Source organism: Symphalangus syndactylus, chromosome 4, assembly GCF_028878055.3.
Source record: "Symphalangus syndactylus isolate Jambi chromosome 4, NHGRI_mSymSyn1-v2.1_pri, whole genome shotgun sequence".
In the NCBI taxonomy this organism is placed as follows: domain Eukaryota; kingdom Metazoa; phylum Chordata; class Mammalia; order Primates; family Hylobatidae; genus Symphalangus; species Symphalangus syndactylus.
Genome location: NC_072426.2, coordinates 93,239,071 through 93,266,928, shown reverse-complemented (window position 1 = coordinate 93,266,928; position 27,858 = coordinate 93,239,071). Strand labels below are relative to the sequence as shown.

Here is a 27,858-nt window from a genome sequence, read left to right as displayed (position 1 = left end):
TGCTGATGGTGGTCAGTATCCGGCAGAGCATGACTGCGTCTTCGTTTCCATGGATACTACTCTGGTCCAAACCGCCTCTGTTTCTGGGACTACTGCGTGGCCCTCTTCACTGATTTCTCTGCACCTACCTGGCCTTGCATCTTTCTGTACATTTTCCACTCTGTAGCTGGCATTCTGTGAATAAGGCCACATCACTTAGACTTCAGCAGCTTCCCACTGCACTGGGAATGAGGTCCAAACATCTTACTGTGGCCTATGAGGATTTACAAGATCTGGCCCAGCTTACCCGCATCCTGGTCTCAAACCACCCTCCCCCTGTTCATGATCACTGGCCCTTCCCTGTCTCAGGCCTTCAGCACTGGCAGCTCCCTCTGCATGGAGAGCTCTTCACATGTTTAGGTCTGTCTCATTCTGCAGATTTGCTCAAATGTCCTTTCTTCGGATAAACCTTTCTTCTTCTAAATGTGAATATACTTTAGTCATTTTTGTTTGTAATGGAAACTCTGGAAATTCAAAATTAACACCTTTGCCCAGGAGCTCTTTATAGACACCAGAAAAAGTTTCAACCTTGTGCTCCACATGGTTCTGCTGTGCTTTGTCCAAATGAACTTTCCTGAGCTGAATGCTAGCCGGTTTCGCACAGATTCTTTTGCTCCCAATTTCACTTGGGAAGACCAAGTCTTCAAGGATTGCATCATGCGTGGCTGTTAGGGTGCAGCTCCTGGGATGCTTTTGCTTATTTTTTGTATCGTTTTTTCAAGTCGGCATAGGCAGAGTTCTCCCCTGAGCAATAAAGACAGCATGCTTCCCACCGAACTTTTTCTCCAATTCACGTACTATCTGGACTTGAATTTTCTGGAAAGATTTCAGCTGAGGAACGGGAACAATGATCATAATAAGCTTCCTGACCACCATCAACTTCAGGTTTCTTGGCTGCTGTTACATTCAGCTCCCTGAGCTGAGCCTTGAGATCCAAGTTCATCTTCAGCTCCAGAAGACCCTAGAGATGCTGGACTTGAACTTGTCTGGCTTCTCGCCATTGGGCTTCATGATCTTGGTGCTTGAACCGAACATGGCCTTCTCCTTCTTAAATGCCAGCCTAGGAAGAGGCCCAAGTCTCACGAGAGCTCATAAATCAAATAAACCTTTCTTGACCGTTATCTATAGCATCCCTAACCTTACCTTGCCCTGGTACCCTCTATAACATCACCCTTTATATGCTCATCAGAGCACTCATTTTCTGAAATGATCTTTGTTGTTCTTGTTGATTAGACCTTCGGAAAAATATACTATTGAATAGAGCTCCCTACAAAGCTCTAGGTGTGTGAATATTTGGCCAAAACTTCTAGAGTCATTTCAAAGCCACACATGGCCAGGAATATGACAATGGAAAGAAGCTTGCCTAAAACATTGTTTCCATATATTTTGAGGTTTGGTGATCTCTTGCAGGCCACAGTCTGTTTCCTCATCGGTAGTCAGAACAGTAGGAAATGAACCGTACATGCTCTTATGATCTTTTCTGCTCTGAATTTTGATGATTTTGACATATGATCCACTGTCTTTTGGGGATCCCTATCTTCTCAGATTCTAAAATGGGAATAATAGCACACAGATATTTATGACATTCCCATAGATGTGTATTTATGAGATGGCTGTATTGTATTAACTAATCTTTAATTTTTTTTTTTCTCAGTAAAATGATTTCTCTGATTTAGTTTTACTTCTGAGTTGGTTTTTAGTCTGGAAGAAAACATTCACAGTTTTGTAAGAGACTTGTATGTGGGGAGCATGCACAGTGCATTCATGAGTTGCGAGCTAGGCCTTAAAGCGTGTGTGGCAGGGTTCCATCTGGTCACGTATGCAGAGGGGGCTGTCCTTCCCCTCTTGTCCTCTTGCAGGCCCAGACCTGTAGGGGCAGGAAGTTAATTATCACGTCCTAGGATGCTTGGAATCTCCTCTCGTCTTGGAAGGACTATCCTTTTGCTGGTCCTCAGAAAGAAAGAGACCCACACGGAGAATTATTTCCTTAGCTCCGAGCCTCTCTGTGTATACATGTGCCTGTCACACTTGAACTTTGATCATGAGACTCATGCAGAATTCAATGTAGAGAGAAGTGCTGGCTGAGGAGGTGCCAAAGCCCCCCTACTTGGTGATGATAATGAATGTGGGCAGCCACTCTGTGCTGAGTCACTGTGGGAGTCCGGTGGGCTTTGGCCAAGGCTGCTGCATGGAGCTGCCTCCCACCGTTGCCTCCCACAGTTGGCAAGATCAGACTGTCCAGAGGGCAGCGGATGTCAGACATGAAAACACTCCTGTCTGCCGGGGCTGCCTCTCGTCCCACCAGGCAATCTGCTGAGAGGAGGTGGGCGGGGAAGGCCGAACCCATGCAGTCTGAACCCCGGGAGAGTGTGAGGGAGGTTACCTGACAAAATGGGAAATGTGCCATACTTTTCAGGACAAATTGAAGTCCCTTTCTCAGCTTGCTTGGAAACTCACACTTGTAGGGGCTGGCCCTGTGCTGTGCACTGTGCCTAGTGATCCACATTCTCTATGTCATTTAGTCTTGACAGCATCATGTGAGGCAGGACTTTTTTTTTCTACAAAAGAAGGGGCTCTTGAATTTTAAAACACAGTTGGTACCTGGAAGCAAGATGTTTTACAGCAAAGTTTTCTTTGCTGTATAACAAACCATCTCAAAACTTAGTGACATAAAAACCACCATCATTTTATTATGCTCACAGATTCTGTGGGTTAGGAGTCTGGGGAGGGCACAGTGAGGATGGCTTGTCTCTGTGCCAACAAGGACTCCCGTGACTGTAGGTGACTTGAGTGGGGGCTGATCCCTGAAGTGGGATGTTTGGAAGGCTGGGTTCAGCTTGGACTGTTGCCCAGAGCACCTACGTGTGGCCTCTATATGCAAATGTGGGCTTATCCCCACATGGTGGGACCATCAGAGACCAAGCATCCTGAGGACCAAGGCAGGAGTTGCAAGGCCTCTCCTGACCTAGCAAACCACCTTTAGGAGTACCACCTGACCTAGCAAGCCACCAAGTTAGGAGTCTCACCTTCCTCCTAACTCTATTGGTTAAAACAGCCGCAAGTTGGTCCCATTTCAAAGATAGGGGACACACAGACCCCATCTTTCAGTAGGATGAGTGTCAAATAATTTACGGCAGTGTTTTAAAACGGCCACTCAGGAATTGAATCCAGGTTCCCTGACCCTACAGCTATTGCTCTTCCCATTAGACACTATTATCTGGATGTAAGAGGCAGTATGCCCTGGGGGAGAGGTCTGCATGGAAATGGAGACTATGTCTTTAACATGGCTATATCACTAAGTCCCTGAGACTCTTTAAAAAAAAAAAACAAACCCAGCATGTAGCCGCATGGCTTGGGAGGCAGCTGCTGGAGTGGCAGCAGCCTGGGCAGCTTTGGATGACCTGTACACAGGTTTAGGTCTTCCTCTGCACCAAGGGGATAGCCACAGCATCCCCTTGCTTACTGTAAGGATGTAGTGCCCAGGGGAGGTGAAAGCCTCAAGGACATTCCAGACTGCTCTGCAAACAGGAGGGAGGTCTCTGTGTCTACGAGGAAGCCCTGTGCCCACTGTTCTCAGACACACTCGGGGCCAGTATTCCAAATCCTGCTCATATCCCAGAAGCCTAACCAGGTCCCCCAGATGACATGCTGTTCCATCCACACTATATTGATTCTATTACACATTGTTCATCTGCCAATTCATCACATCCTGGAAAGAATAATAAACTTGGAATCACAATGTCCTTCTAAAATCTTGGTGCCATGAAATACTGGGTCAGTAACTGTGGGCATATCACATAGCCTTCTACAACCTCTGTTTTCCACAAAACAGTGATCAGTGTATCTGTTTCTCAGAAAAGTTATGAAGACTGAGTTTGTATGTGTTTTCCAGTCCGATAAGCATAACATATACTAGATGTTTTTATTATTGCCATTTCTGCTAATACTTAGCAAGCAGAGTGTTTCACTCACAGCAAGTGCTTAATAAATATGTACACTTTAGTCGTGATTTACTCCAGACCCCAGATGAAGTTCACAGTAGAAGGAGATTGGAACTTTTATCTCCTGTCCCACTTGGGGACATATGTCACAGAAGTCCTTTTATATGAATTGGCTGTGCTGTGCTTTTTCTTACCCTGACAAGCTGGAAGAGGGATGGCAGGCTTTTGAAACTGACATAACCACAGCATTGATTAAGAAAAAATAACTGACTGTCAATTTAATTAAATAGCTAGGGATACGCAGCCCCAGTCTGAGGCTATTTGCTTCAGGGCAAAACTAGCATGGGAAGGGTGATCTGGGCCTGTGATCTGGTGGCTCCTCTTCCAGGAGATTTTGGAAGGTGAATACATTTTCACAACTACTCACTTCATCCATCAGAGACTCAATTAAATTAATCTATGAAATACGTGGAAATAGTTCTCTCCACACCAAGCCTCTACAAAAACGTTGACCAGAGCAAACTCGCAAGAGGCAAATCTTGGTGCAAGTCACATTTCTGAAAATTTTCAGTCTGCTCTATTTTTATTGTAATCAATGGATCTGTGTTTTAAACAGCAGGCGTTTATTAGGTTCCCGCTGTGTGCTCAGTGCTGCGTTAGAAGCTACGTGGACTACAGTAGGAGAAGCTGTCCTTGCATTTATGACTTTTTTTGGTGTCTGTTCTGAGAAAATCTTTTAGTGTACAATACTGAATATTCATAAAAGGATTTTGTGCCAGACCAGACAGTGAGCCTGAGAGAAGCATCAGGGCTGGGCCAGGCCACGGGAGAAATAACACAGGCATCCGTGCTTGAGGTATATTTAGTTCTATTTCCTTCTAACTGGCTGTGCAATATGGGCAAGTTGTTTAACCAATACCAATTTGATTCTTATCTTTTGTACTAGTCAGTTCTCATGCTGTTAAAAAAGACATACATGAGACTGGGTAATTTATAAAGAAAAAGAGGTTTAATGAACTCACAGTTCCACAATGCCTGGGGAAGCCTCACAGTCATGTCAGAAGGCAAAGGAGGAGAAAGTCATGCCTTACATGGTAGCAGGCAAGAGAGTAGGTGCGGGGGAACTCCCCTTTATAAAACCATCAGATTTCATGAGACTTATTCACTATCACGAGAACAGCATGGGAAAAACCCACCCCCATGATTCAGTTACCTCCCACTGGGTCTCTCCCACAACACGTGGGGATTATTACAATTCAAGCTGAGATTTGGGTGGGGACACAAAGCTAAACCATATCACCTTTATAACAGGCCTCATACGGGACACTGTTGATAGAATCCAGTGAGATCTAGAGAGTAAGGCTTCGAACTCACCGAACTCAGTAAATACTTGTTAGTCTTGTGTATAGAAGGTCAGGGGGGATGGCGTTGGATGGGTTCTTTCAGTCTGGAGTGCAGTGGCGTGATCTCCGCTCACTGCAAGCTCCACCTCCTGGGTTCATGCCATTCTCTTGCCTCAGCCTCCTGAGTACCTGGGACTACAGGAGCCCGCCACCACACCCGGCTAATTTTTTGTATTTTTAGTAGAGACAGGGTTTCACTGTGTTAGCCAGGATGGTCTCGATCTCCCGACCTCGTGATTTGCCTGCCTCAGCCTCCCAAAGTGCTGTGATTATACACGTGAGCCACCACACCTGGCCTTGGATGGGCTTTTGATGAACTATGTCTGCCTCAAGAACCACTCCCAAAACTTAGTGGTTTAAACAACAACCATGACTCTTGGGTTGGCTGGGGCTCAGCAGGCCAGTTCCTTTGCACTTTGAAGATGGTGCTGGATACTTGTGCTGCTCCATGTGGTGTCTGGACTTCTGGGGCTTCTCCACATTGGCCTCTTTCTCTACGCTAGACTTTACACGTGGTCAGCCTGGCACTCCGAGAGGAAGAATTAGAAGTGGTCAGGCTTTCTTAGTGCCTGGGCTTGCAAGTTTCAGGATGGTGCTTCTCCATATTTTACTGGTCAAAGCAGTCACAGGCCTAGCGAGAAATAAAGCTCAGATTCTACCTCCTGAAAGGAAGGCAGAGATGTTTGGGGGTAATCTTAGGCCCCTTGAAACCCCAGCTGCAGAACCCTTCCCCAACAGCCTCTTAGTGTTTGGGAGACATGCAGGTCCCATTTTCTGTTATGATCATCCACATGCATTTTGGATAGAGGGAAGAAGACTCGTTGCTGTCAGGTAGGTGGGTGGGTCAGCCAGTTCTTTGATGTGTAGTCCTTCTCAGATCCAGTTCTTTGGTGTGTAGGCCTTCAAGTTTGACTTTGCTAGGTCAAGGCAGCTAGGGTTTTTTTTTTTTTTTTTTTTTTCCGAAGGTTCTCAAGGACTTATTTACATGAACAAATCTCACAGGGGAGTGATGTGTAACTTAGATTATTGATGTGTTTATTTACAATGGCACAGTTGCTTTTTCTTCAACAGAACATCTGGGAGGCTGAATTCTTCATCAGAGAACTTCAGTCATGGACTCAGGCAAGGGCATAGGGATTCTTGAGTAATATCTTATTCAACGTGGAAAACCATGACAGAGCTAGTCCAATTCAGGGTCTCCAACTTGGCTTTGGCATTTCCTTTTCCAAGGACCATGTAGATCCTGCTTCTGCTTATACATTTTTTCCACCTACATTAATGCCATTGAGAAAAGTGCAGACACTGAGGAAGGTCTTGATCGGATCTGAATTCTATTCTTCCTGCTATGCCTTGAGAACGTTCAGATATTTGAGGGTGACTTGCAGAATGCTCATGTCTCCATGCAGCACTAGCTTCAATAGCATAATTAATTGCCACGTTCAGAGAGTGGGTGAGCCATGAAGGCTTTCTGTACATTGACTGTGGGGGAGACAGGCATGTCAACAATATGCCATGGCTCAGAGTGAGTGTGAGAAGTGCTTACACTGGACAGACACATTGCCAGGAGAACTTTCAGGAGAGCCACATTCATTTCAAGTAGTCAGAGCCAGGAGCTCTTCATGGAGGAGGTAGCTGGACAAGATTAGAGAGACTGGCTTTTCCAGGGTTCTGGAAAAACATAAAGCAGGGCAGGGGAAAAGCGCATGGCATTTAGGGAATACTGGTGGATTAGTTTGAACTCTAAAGGGTCATAGATATGCAGGTTGGGATGACTAGTGTGATATTCACTATGTCTTGTTTTGAATTCTCCAACTAAGGTGAACATTCCTTGAATGTCAAGGCATGTCTTATTCTGAAGTTTCTTGGCACTGACTTTTTATAAGATTAGGTAGTGAGGTGATGGACACTCAAGGGGAGAGAAAGATGGCAAGGTAGGTAGACTCATTGTCCCTAAGAGGATTCCACCAAATTCCCGAGACACAGAATTCAGTGAGATACAACACCCACAGATATGTTACCTTACAGGGTAAAAGGGACTTTCCAAATGGAATTAAGATGACTAATCATTGATTTTAAAATGGGAAGATTATCGTGGATCATCTAGGTAGACCCTGTGTAATCATGCAAGCCCTTAAAAGCAGAGGAAGAAGAGGAAGTCAGAGATTCAATGTTCAGGAAGCATTCAACATGACATGTTGGCTTGATTGAAGGGACCAGGTGTCAAGGAAATGGCAACCTTAGTTCTACAATCACAAGAAACTGAATTCTGCCAACGACTTGAATAAGGCTGGAAGTGGATTCTCCCTCAGAGCCTCCAGATAAGGTCCTAAGTTGGCCAACGCCTTGATTTTGGCCTTGTGAGACCCTGAGCAAAGAATCCAGCCACAGAATGCTGGACTTTGAGCTACAGAAACCTTGAGGTGATAAAAGTATGTATTTTTTAAAAGACACAGTGTATGCATTGTTTGGGTGGCATTGGGAAACTAACAGAAATGACACACTTTCTTCTCCTTATCAGCTTCAGCTGGAGGTTCTCCTTAGTCTTCCGTGGGGAGGCCAGTACCACAGGCGTGTCATTATTGTCTTGGTCTGGAAGAGGTGGCCAATGGGCAGCAATTCATTTGGGATTTGGGCTCGACGCTGGGCTCCAGGCTGCTGGACTAGTCTGTGGAAGACACTTGAGAAATGGCTTCCACAGAAGGACACCTGGGCTGCCTTCCTTCCACCCTTGCCTCCTCAGGGGGCCTGAGCAGATATTGGCTTGTCCTGGCCTCCCTTTTTATCTCTTCTCCACCTCTTGGTCGACTCTGCCAAATTTCCTTCCCACAAAATGTTTTGATGATGAAGTGGGTTCTGTCACTCAAACCATCCTTAAAGCTCCCTTCCCTGATGACTGTCTTCACTCGGTGCTGGTCAGATTTTGGGAATTAGCACTAAACACTAATGTATACATGCAGTTATTCAGGCCTGGTAGAGGGTATTTGCAATCTCCAAGAGGAAGTTTAACTCCAATTTTTAAAATTCATTACACAGGTATTGAATTTTATTTCTTCCTCTCTTTTGTTAACATTGAGAAGGTTTTTGTTGTTCTTCACCTATTACAAAATAATCTCTTCGTCATTTGGTCAATTTACCCTTTAAGGCTCAAAGCCACCTCCTCTGTGGAGCATTTCTTGATTCCTTGCAGCATGGTCCTCATCCCCTCGTGTATTTGCACACACTGCAGCTGTCATCCTTATCAGACTCTACAGAGTGCTCTCACGAGGTGTTGCCTCCACTTCTGGACCATAGCTCCTTACATGTTGTGTTGCCACAGCACCCAGGATAATGTTCTGGGTGTCCAGGGGTTGCTCAGTAAAATGATGGGAAAGAAGCAATGAATGCAGAAGCAGCCTGCTGAAAAACCAACAGATGGGACCTGCCAGATTGCAAAAAGCAGCTGGATGTGAGGCATAAAAACCAAGGCGGTTAATTAAAAACATTTTTATTTGACCTGATTAAAAAGAAGTTAAAGCTATGAGAAGTTTCTGCTGAGGAATTAGGGATATGAGGCAGGTGAGCAGTAACGTGAACTCTAGGGGGAAGAGAGGTAGAAGAGTCAGGAGTCCTTGGCTGGAGCCCTAGCACGGCCACCAGCCCATGGGGACCTTGGCCCTTGGGCTGTTGTCCACACAAGGCAATGAAGATTTGCATTCTTTTTTTTTTGAGATGGAGTCTCACTCTGTTGCCTGGGCTGGAGTGCAGTGGCACATCTCGGCTTACTGCAACCTTTGCCTCCTGGGTTCAAGCGATTCTCCTTCCTCAGCCTCCCGAGTAGTTGGGATTACAGGTGCCCACCACTACGCCCAGCTAATTTTTTGTATTTTTAGTAGAGATGGGTTTTAACCATGTTGGCCAGGCTGGACTCGAACTTCCGACCTTGTGATTTGCCCACCTCGGCCTCCCAAAGTGCTGGGATTACAGGGATGAGTGACCGCGCCTGGCCTAGGATTTGCATTTTTTGAGTACTTAGGGCTCTTCCCACAGGCATCTAATGTGCCTCCTAATATCAGGGACATCTGAATATCAGGAATCAATATATTCCCTGGAGGGTGAAAATATATATTCCTAATGGAGAGCTTTCCTCCCAGACAAAAGGTTGCTTCTTGGTAGGCAGAGTAGTAGAAAGAGTCTTGGAATTCAGTTTCTACCATATGACCTTGGCCAATTTTCTAAGTCCCAGTTTCCTTGACAATTGGAGAAATTAACCTTTGCTTCATTGGTTTGTTGTGAAGATTAAATTATTTAACATATAGAGGACTTCCACTTTAAGACGGCCTCAGTCAATCAGCACTTGAAAGAGTTTTCTCCTAATTACCGTGTGAATACTAAAGAAATTACACAAAAAGAGTAGCTAGGAAATTTCCCCCCAAATAATGTGATTGACTATGTTCCTGTTTCTGAAAACAAGAACATTTGGGAGAACTTTTCTAACTATAGTTCTGATGAAAGATTGATCCCTTGTCTCATGACCTCTCTTTTTCTTTTCTTTTCTTTTCTTTTTTTTTTTTTTTTTTTGAGACGGAGTTTTGCTCTTGTGGCCCAGGCTGGAATGCAATGGCATGATCCTGGCTCGCTGCAACCTCCGTCTCCCAGGTTCAAGCAGTTCTCCTGTCTCAGCCTCCTGAGTAGCTGGGATTACAGGTGCCTGCCACCATGCCTGGCTAATTTTTGTATATTTAGTGGAGACAGGGTTTCACCATGTTGGCCAGGCTAGTCTCAAACTCCTGACTTAGGTGATCCGCCCACCTTGGCCTCCCAAAGTGCTGGGATTACAGGCGTGAGCCACTGCGCCTGGCTGTGACCTCTCTTTTTCTTATCAATGCAGGTGACTTGTAACATTGTTTCGTAATCTAGTATCAATCTACACCAAAACTACCCCAGAATTTTTAGCTTCTTTGTTGGCATGGTTCTGTTCACTGTCCTCTCCGAAAGGAGTGGTGCCAGTTGCTCGGGAATAGGTAGGAAGAACAACTACCCCTCTCCCCACTGTCTTCCCATGGGTCAGAGACAGAGTCTGTCCCAACCAGGAAACAGGCACCATGGGTCAGAGGCAGAGTCTGTCCCAACCAGGAAATAGGCACTTCCACAGGATCTCTACTGTTTCATTTAGAGTCCACAACTCTTATATACAACCGCACAGAGTGACTGGCTGTTGTGGATTGGATCTTAGGGACTGTTATTAAAAATGATGGAGAAAAGCTGAACCCTGGGAACAGAGAATGCTGGGGGTGGATAGTGGTTTAAAGGTTTTTATAAATTGCATTTGGTCAAGGGAGAATCTTTAACTTATTCTCATCTTCACTAGAAATTACATCCTTTGCCTTAATGTTGTTACAGTGGGTAGCTAGTCAGACACTAATAGGGCAGGAGAGGGATCCCTACCAGGAAAGTCAAGCAACCATCCGGTTATGGTCAGGTAGTTGTCATACTGCCTCTCTAAAATAATAGGTTGCAGCCAGTGCCAGGGAAAGTCAGTCTCCCAGTAGATAGGAAACACCTGAAACATGATCAGCAGCTTCCTCATGAGATCTCAGGAGTTGGGCGAATGGCTCAATCATGTGCATTAAGAGGGAACATGGGCTGGGCACAGTGGCTCACCCCTGTAATCCCAGCACTTTGGGAGGCCGAGGCAGGTGGACCACAAGGTCAGGAGTTCAAGACCAGCCTGGCCAAGATGGTGAAACCTCATCTCTACTAAAAATACAAAAATTAGCCAGGTGTGGTGGTGGACACCTGTAATCCCAGCTACTTTGGAGGCTAAGGCAGAGAATTGCTTCAGCCTGGGAGGCAGAGGTTGCAGTGAGCTGAGATCATGCCACTGCACTCCAGCCTGGGTGACAGAGTGAGATGCTATCTCAAAAAAAAAAAAAAAAAAGCAAAATGGTGGAGTATGACCTTCCAGGGACATTCCACTGGAAAAGGGAAGAATGCCTCCGGTGAGCATACATACAACTCCTGTAAACACACTGCACATGCTCAGCTCCCAGGCGCTAGTAGGCCATCACGCATGCAGGCGGCTCACCCCAAGGGAAGAATCAAGGGAAAAGGGATGCAAGAAGCTGGGAGTATGCCAGCATATAAAACCCAAAGTCCAAGGTCAAACAGAGCACTAGTCCTCTAAGACGTCCACTTGGCTCTCTTCCAAGTATACTTTTCATTCCTCCTCTAAAGCTTCTTAATACACTTTTACTCGTGCTCTAAAACTTGCTTCAGTCTCTTCTTCTGCCCCTCAGTTGAATTCTTTCTTCTGAAGAGGCAAAAATTGAGGTTTCTGCAGACCCGTACAGATTCGTTGCCAATAACTTGGATACCCGCTACCCTTAATGACGTTAGGCCATTTTGGTTCATCAGAGCAGTAGGAAGTAAACTTGTATTAGATGCTGGAATTTGGGGTTGGAGGTGAACGTCAGTCTTCCTTCTAGCTTTAACTCTGAAGGTATTCTTCCTGGCTATGACACTTTCTGGCTGTGCTCTTTTGGATAAGGTATTCTGCGTCTTGGAGTGCTCATTTCTAAAATAGAGATTGCAACATCCATGTCATAGGCCTGTTAGGGAGATTAAAGTAGTTCTCAATTCAGAGTATTTGGTTCTTAGTACCTAGTAAGGCCTCGATGAATATATTATTATCAATTATAATGATTAATCCCATAACTGCATTGCTAAGGTAAGCCATCCACCCTATTAACAAATACCAGGCTTAGCTAGAAAGAGCCATGTCTAAGGATGAAATAGCAGAAAAACAAAATAATCAAGAAACAGAATGAGGCCTTCCAAAGAATCCTGAAGCAAAAATTATTTCTAATTGAAACACATAAGACCATTTACCTAGCATGTGCATTTTAGAAAGCATGGCTTTCATGAGTCAGGAGTAGGCAAAGAGGCTGGATGCGGTGGCTCATGTCTATAATCCTAGCACTTTGGGAGGCCAAGGGGGGGGTGAATCACTTGATGTCAGGAGTTCGAAACCAGCCTGGCCAACATGGTGAAACCCTATCTCTACTAAAAAAAAAAAAAAAAAAAAAAAAATTAGCTGGGCGTGGTGTCAGGCCCTATAATCCCAGCTGCTTGGGAGACTGAGGCAGGAGAATTGCATGAACCTGGGAGGTAGAGGTTGCAGTGAGCCGAGATCACACCACTGCACCCCAGCCTGGGTGATAGAGCAAGACTCTGTCTCAAAAAAAAAAAAGCAGGCAAAGAAAAGGAGATAAAGGAATTAGATGTAAAGTCAACAGATGAGATGGTAAGAAAGTGAATTAAACTCAAAAAAGACTTCCAGAAAAATGAAACAAATCAAGCCGTGCATCCGGTTGTTGGCATAACCATGCAGAAAGGAAATATTCCAAGTGACACTAAAACACAGTGTTTTGACATCTCCAGTGGGTTATTCCCAAAGGACAAGAAGAACTGCCAAATATCTTCAATTTTACTCAGAATGCCTGTTGGTGGTTGTAGTGTTGACACTGATATTCTGAGACTGTTTTGTGTGTATCATGGGAATGAATCAAATGAGTGATCATGTTGTTGACATTGAGAATTGAGGGTTTCAGCATGGACGAAAGGAGGAAAAGATGTGAGATGGATGAGGTTAAATGAAAACTGTAACTCTGAATTTGAATTGTCACTGTGAACTGTATTTTACCTTAAAAATTTTCCTGTCAGTCCACTAAGAGACTGAGAGGTGGTTGCCAGCTTAGTGGCTGTGAGCATCCCCAGTGTGCAAATTGTGATCTCTAATGCAATTTGCCACTAAGAAGAACCAAGTCTTCTTGTAGAATTGGCTGATTCTAACTGTGAGGAAGGAAATGTTCAAGAAGAGCTTAAAATGACTTGTCATACTAGATAGCAAAGAAGCTATTAAATACCACTAGAGATGGGTTAAGGGACTTAGGAGACCACCAAAAGAACCTTCCAGAGGACAAAGATGGGACATATTTGTCTTCCAGAATGATAATAATTGCGATGAATTAAAACACTTTGAATAGGTTTCAATGCAAGTGTTCATAATGATAACACACAATAAAAAACCTCATCAATTATTTTTGGAGGATGCTAGAGAATCATATTTTAAAATCTAGGAAATAAATTGAACATATTAAATATTTAGCCTGGTTTTTTTTTTTTTTTAGATGGAGTCTTGCTCTGTCACCCAGGCTGGAGTGCAGTGGTGTGAACTCAGCTCACTGCAACCTCTGTCTCCCAGGTTCAAGCGATTCTCTTGCTTCAGCCTCCCGAGTGGCTGGGATTACAGGTGTGCATCACTGCACCTGGCTAATTTTTTATTTTTAGTAGAGACAGAGTTTTGCCATGTTGGCCAGGCTGGTCTCAAACTCCTGACTTGAAATGATCTGCCTGCCTCGGCCTCTGAAAGTGTTGGGATTATAGGCGTGAGCCACTGTGCCTGGTCTATTCTGCCTTTCTTATACAATTTCTTTCTTTGAATAATGGATTGAGAGAAATTCTTCTCTATGTAGAAGAATTTCAGCTGATAAGCCAAGAATGATAGAATTAGACTATTTTCAGGCTCTAAAGATATAATCCAGGTAGAGTCAGACAATGCTTATAAATAGTGATAATATCACAAAAAAGAGAGAGAACCAGACATTTATGTATGTTCTGATCAAAATAAACACCAATTTTCAGGAAATGCAGGGGACAAAGGAACATGTTAATGATACAACAGGGATGCAATCAGCAAAATCTAGAGTATAGGAAACTCTACATGACAAATGGCTGGTTTTTAAAGGAAAGAAAACCAAACAACAACAACAAAAACAAAACACACAGAAAATCCAAGGAAAAAAGAGAAATGGAGGAAATCTACAAATTAAGAGAGATTTAAGAGACATCCACAAAGTTGATTTTTGTTTCAAACAAACTGTTTAAAAAAACCTAATAAGACATTTGGAAAAATCTGAACACTGATTGTATGTGTTTATGCTAAGGAAGTTTTGTGAATTGTTTTGGGTCTGATTGTGAAATTCCAGATTTGTCTTCAAAAGAGTAATCATCTTTTACAGATAGAAACAATACTTACAGATGAAATGATAGGTCTACTTTTGTAAACATTTGGAACAGTTCATAGTAAAAAGATAATGGGGAAAAAAAGACTTCCAGGAAAATGAAGACTAAGCTCTGATTTTTTTATCTTGCCCAAATTCCTATCTAAGGGGTCTGGGGAATCATGCCCTACAAACCATAACTTCTCATCAGATGGGTTTTATTTAATCTTATATTATTGTGACTTACTTTCCAATCTGACTCTGGCATAACCTTAGGAGACAAGGAAGAAAATCAAAATATTTTACCCCAAAACATGTCTCTTTGCCATATCTTAAAATGGCCCTGCAAAGCTTTCCTTTGTGGGGGAAAATTTACAGCTGTAAACAATCTCTGTTAACATAGCTAGATCTTTTTCTTCCAGGCCCTCTCAATCCTAAAGAGATTAACTAAGAGTCAGTCTAGCACCTTTTAAAGATCTGAATAGGAAACATTTGTCATCTGTTTTCTCTAGGGCAGCCACCATAAGACTTCAAAAGAAATTTGGTCTCCACAATCTTTTGTCTTAACCTGAACGTTTCCTATCATCCCAGGTCTTTAGACAAACTCAACCAGAAAATGTTTAAATTTACCTATAGTCTGGAAGCCCTGTCCCCTGCTTCCTGCTTTGAGTTGTTCTGCCTTTCTGGACCAAACCAATGTTTTTCTTAAATGTATTTGATTGATGTCTTATGCCTCACTAAAACGTATAAAACCAAGCTGTACTCTGACCACCTTGGGCACATGTTCTCAGGACCTCTTGAGGGCTGTGTCATGGGCCATGGTCACTTATGTTTGGCTCAGAATAAATCTCTTCAAATATTTTACAGAGTTTGACTGTTTCCATCAACAAAAGTAAAAACACAAAGCCAAATTAAAGTTCGGTTGTAGACCATAAAGAATAGAAATGACACTGAAAAACAGTGATCAGTGATGCAGAGAACAGTTTTGGCAAGTTCCCCAACGATACAGAGGCAAATGGGTTTGCATGGTTTCTTGACCTTGGTAGGAGCTTAAGATAAGGTTTTCTTTCCTCTCCAGGTCAACATTTCTACTTTACCCTACTCACAACCACAGCTAGAGCAAGGAGGAACTGTATGGGAAATACCACATGACAATGATTTCATAGGGAGAGGCAGCTGGCTTACACTCACCATCATATTAGTAGAGCCAGACTAGAATCAAACTCTCAACGGTCCTTCTGGAAAAATAAAGTGCTAGAAAAATAGATCACTTTTCTGAGGACCTGCAAGCAAGATGATCACCAAATCTAGTCCTGGGAGACCGTGACATCAGGAGCATCATGAAGTCTACATTTGTTCATTCTTCCACATTCCTTCTCCCATCTACCCATTGATACCTGGAATCTTTGGGATTTGAGAATATAATGTTATTTCCTGATACACAAGATTTCAGTGTCTCCCTTTGCAGAAAAATACCATGGCAAGTCACGTAAGGCAGTCAAACCCTGTCTAATTTTATAAATCCCATGTTCTCCAGGTTCCTCAACATTGGGTGCTTTTGTCCATTACTAGTGGCCCAGTCCTGCCCATTCCTCCAGACTCAACTCAAATGTCTCCTTTTCCATGAAGACTTCCTTGATCTCCTTCCATATTTCCTGGGTTCTCTCTCACCTTCTGTGTCTATTTTCTCACTCTGTTTTGAAATTTTACAAAGCCTGATCTGTGTTTCTCAAATGGTATTGGCATGTTTTGCCTGGTGTTTATGTTGATGGATAATCTTTTCTACTAGTTTGGGGCTTTTGTGTTATATTATTGGATGTGTACTTCTAATAAGCAGTATATATATGTGTGTGTGTATGCACACATATTTGAAAAATTATATGTTTTTTCTCTTGGCAAATTTAATACATTTATACCTTGTATGATTACTGTTTACTTTTATTTTTATATCTAATTTTTTTTGCTTACCACACTTTCTTGTATTTATTTTTATCTGCTTTTCTCCTTTATCTGAACTGAAAAAAATTTGAAAATCCCTTGTAGTCTCTCTTCTATTTGGTTAGTTAATATTGGCTATATTTCTTGTAATAGCTATTCTTAAAATTTTAACATATACTGTATATTTCTTATATATTTATGTAATTTACTATCTCTCTTCTCTGCCTAACACAAAAAAACAGGAAAAGGCTTCAGCATACTTTATTACACACCGTTCTTAAATTCTGCCTCTTCTGTTGCTATTATCTAATACTTTGGGTCTGTGGGATATGGTGAGGTTTCTCTTCAAATAGCCTGATCAATCATTTATTCTTTAATTCATAGTACCCCCGACCCCTTTTTCCTTTTTCTCTTTTTTTCTTCCTTTCTGCCTTTGTTACATGAGACACACCGCAGTACCAGGCGTTATCAGTACCAGCTCACATTCCTTTCCTTATTTGGAAAGAAGACTAGCTCTCTAGCTCATTGCACACACCCCTCCCCCTTTCCCCTCTCTCCCTTATGTGCCCACCTTATCTAAAAAATGTTAAAATGTTTAGCCAACCAGGATTAGTTTAGATTGTATGGCCTGACCCTGGCCAATGGGGAAAGGGTACAGGGACCGGACTTGCATCAGGAATAAAGGCTGTCACGCCCCTTTGTTCGGGTGTGCTCTCATGGCGACTGGCCAAAGAGAAGCACCCCTCTGCGCAGAAGTAAAATTGCTTTGCTAAGAATCCTTTGTTTGAGTGTTCAATTTCCTTAGGATTTTGAACGTTATTCCCAACAATTCTGATGCCCAAATGTGGGACTCAAATATTCTCCTTCGGGAAGGGGGTCTTCGGTCATCCCACCCAGGCGGGATGCATCCCACTGTCTAGTTACAGTGGCCCGAGGGTGAGGGAGATCAGGTCCCATGTGTTGTGACGAATAAATCTGGGTTCTCAGCAAAGTGGAGAGGAGAGGCTTGCAAGACCACGGCAATAAGAGGACCAGGTAATTCTTGTGCACAGAATAAGATAGGAGACTTCACAAAGGCCACAAAGTATTTCCTTGGTGGTCGGGATAATTTGGAGGTTGAAAGTGTGTGAATGGGGCTAACCATTATGGTTGTGTGGAGTGAGTGAGTCTTCTCTGTGGTTTTGTGCTGCCGTCTGTCAACTAGGGGCAGGAACAGTCAGAGTAGACAAAGAGAAAGAAGGGTGTAAGGAACCTCCAGAGCGGGTGAGCTGTAGGTTATGCAGGAAACCCCTAACAGGAGGGGCTAAGCCTCTAGAAAGGGGGAGGTAAGACACCTCTCACACAAGAGGTTGAACCTCCTCTTAAAGCCTCAGTGAGCCTCTGGAAAGAGGGGTAGACATCTTTAACAGGAGAGGTTGGAGCCCCCCATAACTCCTAAGATGGGGAATGTTTCAAGTAAGACAGGAAAACTAAAGAGTCAAGAGAGTGATGAAATTCCTTCTGATAGCCCCTTGAGGCTTATGCTAAAGTATTGGAAAGATAATGAGAAAACCAAGTATAAACGAAAATAGCAGATGATAAAATATTTTTGTTTTATTTGGGTTCAAGAACCCATCCTTAAACCCTCACTTTTCTGGCCAAAATTTGGGTCTAATGAGGAGCGAATTTGTCAGCTCTTAATCGAGCATGTTAATGATAAGAGCCCTGTCTCCCAGGAAGAAATTGATTACACCCTCTGCTGGTGGCAGGGACCTGTCCTCCTTTACCCTTTAGACTCCAGAGGGAGAAAGGCAGAAGCCAACCCCTCTGGAAGGGAAAGAGTTCCCATGTCTAGACAACCCACACCCACTAACACATGGGACCCTCTAGATCATCTTCCTCCATTCAGTGTCCCTAATCCTGCCCCTCCGGTTCCCATTTCAGGTGCCTGCCCTGCTTGCGTCACTCTTCTGGCAGCCCCCGATCCCACCCCTCCAGTTCTGTTTCCATTTCAGGTCCCTCCCCTGTTTGCGTCCACTCTTCTGGTTGCCCCCAATCCCGCCCATCTGGCTCCCGTTTCCATTTCAGGTCCCTCCCCTGCTTGCATCACTCTTCCAGTTGTCCCTGATTCTGCTCCTCTGGGTTGCATCCCTCCCGCTGTGGTTTTGGGTTACTCCCCAGCCATTTCAGGCCACTCCCTCACCTGTGTCACTTGCCCGTGTTCCATTTCCCCAGCTGCTGCTGCAGATCCCTACTCCGCTTGTGGTGCCTCTACTCGTATTTTTCCTCCTCCCTATAATACCAACTTTGCAGAGTTACCATCTTGTGAGCCTACCTCCCACCAACCTATTAAGTATCCCTCTTTAAAAGGGCTTCAATGTGAGATAGAACAATGTAAAAAAGATATTCAAAACTTTCATTTTGAATAAATAAAGAGCCAGATCCACTTTCTTTCTTCTAAGAGCCAGATCCAACTTAAGAGCCAGATCCAACTTTCTTTCCTCTAAGAGAGCCACATAAAGAGCCAGATCCAACTTTCTTTCCTCTAAGAGAGGTACCACAAGGAGGGTGGGGGCTATTGGACTGTTGGCTTTGTAAACGCTCCCTTGACTAGTTCAGAAGTCCGGAATTTAAAAAAGGAGCTTAAGCCATTACTGGATGACCCTTACGGAGTAGCAGATCAAATTGATCAATTTCTAGGGCCTCAGATATACGCCGGGCCGAGTTGATGTCCATCTTGGGCACCCTCTTTTCAGGGGAAGAACGAAGTATGATTCAGAAGGCTGCTATGGCAGTTTGGGAACACGAACACCCTCCCGGTCAAAATGTTCCTCCTGCCCACTATAAATTTCCCACCCAAGACCCTCAGTGGGACAATAACAATGCAAATCACCAGGAAAACATGCAGCACCTAAGGGAAATGATAATAGGAATTCGAGGATCAGTACCCCAAACTCAAAATCTTTCTGAAGCATTTGATATTCAACAGGAAAAAGATGAGGGACCTGCTAGATTCTTAAATAGATTGAGGGAGCAGATGAGACAATATGCAGGCCTTGATTTGGAAAACCCCCTTGGACAGGGAATGTTAAAACTTAACTTCATTACTAAAAGTTGGCCAGACATTTCAAGAATTTTCCAAAGATAGAAAATTGGGAGGACTGTCCCCTGAGTGAACTGTCCCCTGAGTGAACTGCTCAGGGAGGCTCAAAAAGTATATGTAAGAAGAGACAAGGAAAAACAAAAACAAAAGATGAAACTTATGTTATCTACCTTCCAACAGATGGCCCCAAATCCATATATCTCTAAGCAGGGCTTTCAAGGGGCCAGAGATTATAAGGGGCCTAAACCCTGCTTTAGAGGACCCAAGCGTCCATCTGGAGGGTTGAGGTCCTCATTTAATAAGCCCCCTAAGGGGTATGGGGAGCAAGGGCAGAGAATGCTAAGACTAAGAAGGAAGAAGGACAAGATAGATGCTACAGATGTGGAAGAACAGGCCACTTCAAGAGTGAATGTCCTGAACTAAAGAGAGAGAAACTTTCACACTCATGACTTTTGAAGAACAATAGGGGAGTCAGGGGCTCTGCCTCTTTTATTATGAGTCCCACGAGGAGCCCTTGATAAATTTGAAGGTGGGACCTAAACATGAATTTATCACCTTTTTAGTCCATTCAGGGGCTTCATGCTTCTCTGTTTGTCTCCCTCCACCTGGTCTTACCTGCTCTTCAGAAGAACTTTTAGTCTCTGCGGTAAAAGGAGAAGGATTTAAGGCAAAAATTTTAGAAAGCACAGAAGTCAGATATCAAGATCAATTTACTCATATTCAATTTTTATTCCTGAAGCGGGAACTAATATATTAGGAAGGGACTTAATGTTAAGGCTAGGTATAGGCCTTCAAGTGGGCCCTAAAGGATTCCTCACTTCACTACATTTACTCACTGCTGTGGATGAGAAATATATTCATCCTGATATCTGGTCAAAGGAAGGAAATAGAGGGAAACTCCAAATCCCTCCAATATATATCAAACTAAAAACTCCTGGAGAAATAGTAAGGAGAAAGCAATACCCCATTCCTTTAGAGGGCAGACTAGGGCTAAAGCCTGTAATTGAAGATCTCGTTAAAGGTGGGCTTCTTGAACCCCGTATGTCTCCTTACCATACCCCAATCCTGCCTGTCAAGAAATCAGATGGGTCATATCGATTACTGCAAGACCTTAGAGCTATTAATCAAATAGTACAGACCACTCACCCCATTGTTCCTAACCCTTACACCATTCTTAGAAAAATTCTGTAAAGTCGTTAGTGATTTACAGTGATAGATTTAAAGGATGCCTTCTGGGCATGCCCCTTGGCTGAGGATAGCTGAGATATATTTGCTTTTGAGTGGGAAGACTCCCATTTGGGGCAGAGACAACAATATCAATGGACAGTCTTGCCCCAAGGGTTCACAGACTCCCCCAACCTCTTTGGTCCAATCCTAGAACAAGTACTAGAGAAACTCACAGTCCCTAAGCAAATATGCCTGCTTTAGTACGTGGATGATCTTATATCTGGTAAAGATATAAAGGAAGTAGGTGACTTCTCTACACGTATTCTCAATCACTTGCAATGTGAGGGATTGCAGGTCTCAAAAGGGAAACTTCAGTATGTAGAGCCTGAAGTTAAATACTTAGGTCACCTAATCAGTGCAGGTAGAAGAATAGGACCTGAAAGAGTGGAGGGAATTGTTTCCCTACCCCTGCCTCAAACTAAACAAGAACTCAGGAAATTTTTAGGACTAATTGGATATTGCCATTTATGGATTGACTCATATGCATTAAAAAGTAAACTTCTATATGAGAAAGTCGCCCCATGGGAGCCTGATCGTCTCTTGTGGACTTCTGAGGAAATCCAGCAAATTGAGGAATTAAAAAAGATGCTCATAACCGCCTCTCTTCTAGCTCTACCCTCCCTAGAAAAGCCATTTCACCTTTTTGTTAATGTAAATAATGGGGCAGCTCTAGGAGTGCTTACCCAAGAGCATGGAGGCCATCGACAGCCCATGGCCTTCTTGTCAAAGGTCTTAGACCCAGTCACTCATGGGTGGCCCCAATGTATCCAGTCCATTATGGCTTCAGCAGTATTAGTTGAAGAAAGTAGGAAGTTAGCCTTTGGAGGAAAATTAACAGTAAGCCCCACTAAGTTAGAACTATTTTAAATCAGAAAGCAGGAAGGTGGATCACTGACTCAAGGATTTTGAAATATGAGGCTGTCCTACTGGAAAAAGATGATTTAATATTAACTACTTAATTCAGCAGGCTTTTTAATGGGGGATCCAAACTTAAAAAGAGAGCACACATATTTAGATCTGATTGATTACCATATAAAAGTTTGACCAGACAGGAGAAACTCCCTTCAAGACAAGGCGGCACTTATTCATAGATGAGTCTCCCCTGGTAATTGAAGGGAAAAGACATAATGGGTATTCAGTGATTGATGGAGAAATGCTTGAAGAAGTAGAATTGGGAACACTGCCTAATAATTGATTTGCCCCGACGTGTGAACTGTTTGCACTCAGCCAAGTTTTAGAACATTTATAAAACCAACAAGGTACTATCTATACTGACTCTAAGTATGCCTTTGGGGTGGCACACACATCTGGAAAAATTTGGATGGAGAGGGGTCTTATCAGTAATAGAGGCCAAGATGTAGTTCATAGAGAACTAATTGCTTGTGTCCTCAACAATCTCCAATTGCCGGAAGAGATAGCTATTGTACAGGGCATCAAAGGGACTTGTCTTTCACAAGTCGGGAAAATAATCTCACAGATCAGATAGCAAAGCAAGTTGCCGTTTCTTCCAGAATGTCTGTTTTTCATTTAACTTCATGCCTTCCTTCTCTTTCTTCCTTCTCCTACTGCAACCCCCATTTTCTCTTCCATTGCAAAGAGAAGTAAATAAGAATAGGAGCTAAAGAGAACACAGAGGGAAATGGATATTACCAGATCAAAGGGAGATGTTGTCAAAACCTCTCATGAGGGAGGTCTTGTCTCAATTACACCAGAGGACCCACTGGGGACCCCAAGAAATGTGCGATGCAGTTCTCCGGGTTTATGGGTGTATAGGAATTTACACCCAGGCCAAACAAGTTATAGATAGTTGCTTAACATGTAAAAAGACTAATAAGCAGATTCTAAGGAAATCGCCCCTTGGAGGAAGGAATCCAGGGCTGAGACCATTTCAGAGTGTTCAGATTGATTATACTGAAATGCCCCCAACTGGTCGTTTAAAATACTTATTAGTAATAATAGATCACTTTACCCACTGGGTAGAGGCTATCCCATTCTCAAGTGCTACCGCCAATAATGTAGTTAAAGCATTAATTGAAAACATCGTACCCGGATTTGGACTAGTAGAAAATATTGATTCAGATAATGGAGCCCATTTCACTGCACATGTCATTAAGAAGTTAGCCCAGGTACTAGATATAAATTGGGAATATCATAGCCCTTGGCCTCCATCCTCCTCAGGAAGAGTAGAGCAGATGAATCAGACTCTAAAAAAACACTTAACTAAGTTAGTTTTAGAAACTCGATTGCCATGGACTGAATGTCTTCCTATTGCTGTATTAATCTGGACTGCCCCTCGGAGAGATATTGGCCTTTCCTTTTATGAAGTGCTTTATAGATTGCCCTGCTTACACTCCACTGCTGACATCCCTACATTTGAAACAAAAGGACAGTTCCTCAAAAATTATATACTTGGTCTATCCTCTACTTTCTCTTCCCTTAAGACTGAAGGTCTCCTAGCACAGGCGCTGCCCCTGGAGTTTCCAACACATCATTATCAGCCTGGAGACCACGTCCACATCAAAGGGTGGGAGGAAGGGAAACTCGAACTAGCTTGGGAAGGACCCTACCTAGTGCTCCTAACTACTGAGACTGCAGTCCGGACAGTGGAAAGAGGATGGACTCATCACACCCCAGTCAAAAAGGTGCCACCACCTCTAGAATCATGGACTGTCACTCCAAGGCTCACCCCCACCAAACTAACTCTAAAAAGAGCTTAGTAATCACTTGTTTATTTTCTTTTTTTTTTTCCAACAGAAGGTCATCTTGTCATCAATGTAACTCAGGCTAGCCACCCTTTAACCCTTCAGTTCGATGCCTGTTCAGTCATCCCATGCGGAGACAAGCAAGCTCAAAGGAAGCTATCCCATGTTGATAAGTGTCTATGTCCATACCGCAAAGAGTCAACCAAGTATAAGTATGGAGCTTTAAAAGGTCCCTGTAGTGACTGGGCAGATGTTTGGTAGACCACTAAGTACAAAGGGTGGACAGCTAGGCCCCCTGCTTCAAATAGGTTATGGGAACTAAAACAAAATCTCCAACTAGTCCGTGGTCCCACCCCGCCAAATTGTAAGCCATTGCACTGTAACCCCTTGTTGCTGATTATAAATAATCCCCAGACAATGGCCCGAGAACCCTCTATATTGGAACGGTCTGGGTTAGGAGCAGACGTTGCAGGACAGGACCCTGTAGGAATCTTCTCCCTAAGGTTAGTTAAACCACTGGTTAACAGTAATAAAGGAATTCAGACCCAGAGTCTGGGAGACACGTGGAACCCAACGCTGTCCCCAAGTATAGCAAGTCCAAAGTCCTCCTTCCATCTCCAAAATGACCCAACCGGTTGTGGAGGTAGAAAACTTAAGGCAAACTGTAGCTCTAGAGACAGGATATCAAGATGCAAATGCTTGGCTGGAATGGATTCAATATTCCGCCCGCACTTTAAACAAAAGTGAATGTTATGCTTGTGCATATGGTAGACCAGAGGCCCAGATTGTCCCTTTTCCACTTGGATGGTCTTCCAGCTGACCGGGCATGAGCTGTATGGTAGCTCTCTTCCAAAACTCCTCAGCCTGGGGCAACAAATCATGCCAAGCTCTTTCTCTGCTGTTCCCTGAAGTTCGACACCCTGCGGGTCAGCCCCCAGGGGGCATTCTGCATCCATCTCCCAATGCCAGTTTTACTTCCTGTCTCTCATGATGGGGAGAAAACTTGGGGTTCCTGGGAGCCTTAACAGGATGCAGTGAGCTTAAGCCCTTCCAAAAGCTTACGCATGTCTGCCCTTAGCCGTCCTCGAGCAGATGTGTGGTGGTATTTTGGTGGACCAATACTGGACACTCTGCCAAGTAACTGGAGTGGAATTTGTGCTGTAATTCAATTGGTCATCCCTTTCACCCTGGTAATCAACCAGAAAGCATAGGAACCAAACATTGTCAAACAAGAGAGGCCCCCGATGAGTCCTTCAATTCTCATGTTTATATAGATGCCATTGGGGTCCCAAGAGGAGTGGCAATTGAATTTAAGGCCTGAAATCAAATAACTGCTGGATTTGAATCTATGTTCTTCTGGTGGTTAACTGTAAATAAAAATGTGAGTTGGATAAATTACATTTATTACAATCAACAATGATTTATTAATTATACTAGAGATGCTATTAGAGGGATAGCTGAAAAATTAGGACCCACTAGTCAAACGGCCTGGGGAAATAGGATAGCATTAGACATGATACTAGCAAAGGAGGGTGGAGTTTGTGTCATGATCGGGACCCAATGCTGTACTTATATCCCTAATAATACTGCTCCCGGCGGGACCATAACTAAAGCATTACAAGCTCTTACTGCTTTATTAAACGAGCTAGCCAAAAATTCTGGACTAAACGATCCCTTCAAAAATTTAATGAGAAATTGGTTCAGTAGATGGAAGGGACTTATGTCCTCAATCCTCATCTCTCTGGCCATCAGAATAGGGTTGCTTATTCTTGTAGGATGCTGTATTATACCCTGTGCCTGAGAAGACTTATTGAAACAGCTCTCACTAAAACCTCTTAGGATCCTCCTCCCCCTTATTCAAATGAGCTTTTCCCTCTAGAAGACCAAGTAGAACAGTGGAGCCAAATTATGCTAACAAGATTGGAAGAGAAAGAGTTATAAAAAGAAGAGGAAAGCTGTGGGATATGATGAGGTTTCTCTTCAAGTAGCCTGATCAATCCTTTATTCTTTAATTCATAGTACTCCCCCCATCCCTTTTTGCTTTCTCTCTTTTTTTCTTCCTTTCTGCCTTTGTTACATGCGGAGACACACCACAGCACCAGGCATTGTCAGTACCAGCTCACATTCCTTTCCTTATTTGGAAAGAAGACTAGCTCTCTAGCTCATTGCACACACCCCTCCCCCTTTCCCCTCTCTCCCTTATGTGCCCACCTTATCTAAAAAATGTTAAAATGTTTAGCCAACCAGGATTAGTTTAGATTGTATGGCCTGACCCTGGCCAATGGGGAAAGGGTACAGGGGCCGGACTTGCGTCAGCAATAAAGGCTGTCATGCCCCTTTGTTCAGGTGTGCTCTCATGGTGACTGGCCAAGGAGAAGCACCCCTCTGCACAGAAGTAAAATTGCTTTGCTAAGAATCCTTTGTTTGAGTGTTCAGTTTCCTTAGGATTTTGAACATTATTCCCAACAGGTCTGTATTTTTAGTATGAAAATCTTAATTTTATTATGTTTACAGTCAATATTTGAGCTCTTTCTTTAGTCAGTGTTGCCTCCTGTGTTCACATCTTTTTGTTGTTGTTGAAATATATTATTTAGTAATTTTCAGTGAAGGTATGTGAGTGGTAAATTTTGTAAGTCTGAAAATATACTTATTTTGCCATAACTGGTGAGAGAATTTTGTAAATATGAATTCCAGGTGACAATTATGTCCCCTTAACACTGGGAGATTTCAACCCATTGTCTCCTGGCATCTGTTAGAGCTTATTAGAATCTCCGAGCAATTTCGTGACCTTTCCTTATATCTTTTACGCTTTGTTTTCTGGATTTTTGCATCATCACCACCACAGCTTATCTAGTTGAGGATTTATTTCGGTCCCTCTTGTTTGGCTTTCCACTCAGAAAAAAAACAAAACAAAAAACCAAACCAAAAAAACCTCCTGTCTTTTTTAATGCTAGAAAATTCTTGGCCATTATTTATTTGTGTATTGCTTCTCCTTAATTCCCTCTACTTTTAACTTTGGGGGTGCTTGTTAGACATATGTTGGAATCTTTTGGTCTAGTCTCCATATCTCTTACTTCTTCAGACTTTTTAATCTTATTTTCTCCGGGCAAAGTCTTCAGAGGGCTTCTAATCCACCAATTACAAGTTTGATTCACTAGTTCAGTTGAACTGTCTGCAATCTAGAGTTTATTATATCTGTCTCCATCTATTTTTTAAAAAATTTCAATGACCAAATTTTTATTATCCAGAATTGCAATGGACTTTTAAAATGTTCATTTCTTCTTCTTCTTTTTTTTTAATGGAAGACCTTTTTTTTTTTTTTTAATTGGAGTACAAGAAGCCTCAAATGAAAACCCTGACCAGTCACCTTCATCATAGGCTGCTGTTTACAGCCGGACTTGGGAACATCTACTCCATGTTGTCACTGCCCTTCCATCAGCTGTAGGTAGGGTATGGGCACTAGAGTATAAGATTATATTAATTATGCCAATACTTTGGAAGAGATAATACAAGTTGCTGTACATGGCTACCAAGGCAACTCCACATTTTGATAACATGGGCTTATTTTGGATTCTCTTTAATTTTAAAACGTATGCTTGGACCACCCAGGTCAGAACTATCAAAACATCAATTCATAAATCTACTTATTCTAAGTTATTCCATTTTCAACTGCTGTAGCACTAATTTTATCTATAGCTAACAATCTTACTAGAATCATGTAAATCCCTGGTTTATCTGTTACTTAACTAAAAATTATAATAATTTGCCAAGCAAATGAAACACATCTGCTGAAGTTCTTTTGTCAGATTTTCTTAATTATAAGAATGTTATTGGAAACATGTCTACAAAATTAATAAAGAATTATGTATCTTCATGATTTTTAAAACTATCAATTGCCTACAAAACTAATATTGCCTTATTTTCAAATAACTCAGAAATATATGAGATTGCTTGTGAAGGCCATAGTTTCAGAAGTAGTTTGAACCAAATTTAAGTTCTATAGTTCAGCTAGACTTAAGCAATGTGTTCCTATCTGAAGTTCTTATTTATATTCAGGCCTTTCTGGCCACAGCATAATCTTCACTCACTGCACACATGAACAAAACATACATCCTGAATTGTATTTTCCTTCTATTTCTTGGCCCTGTTTACCTTCTGGAAACTTAGAGTCATCACAAACCTCCATAGTTACTGGCAGCAAGAAAAGGTATCTGTAGAAGGCAATGTTTGAGCTCTGAGATGCCCATTACCTTTTCCATGATCTCACTGAGGTAGGAGGTTGGCAGGACTTGTTCTCCAGACCAGAATGAAGACAGCCTGTATTAGTCCATTTTCACACTACTATGAAGATACTACCTGAGACTGGGTAATTTATAAAGAAAGGAGATTTAATTGACTCACAGTTCTGCATGGCTGGGGTGGCCTCAGGAAACTTACAATTATGGTAGAAGGTGAAGGAGAAGCAGGTACCTTCTTCACAAGGTG

General features: G+C 42.9%; 1 long non-coding RNA gene and 1 pseudogene across 4 annotated transcripts in view; one reads left to right on the top strand and one right to left on the bottom strand.

Annotated features, from left to right (window-relative positions):
* Window positions 1-27,858, top strand: part of LOC134736488 (uncharacterized) — a 163,878-nt gene that overhangs the window by 55,056 nt on the left and 80,964 nt on the right. The window lies entirely within an intron of this gene.
* On the bottom strand, window positions 424-1,074 carry LOC129480137 (small ribosomal subunit protein eS7-like; annotated as a pseudogene).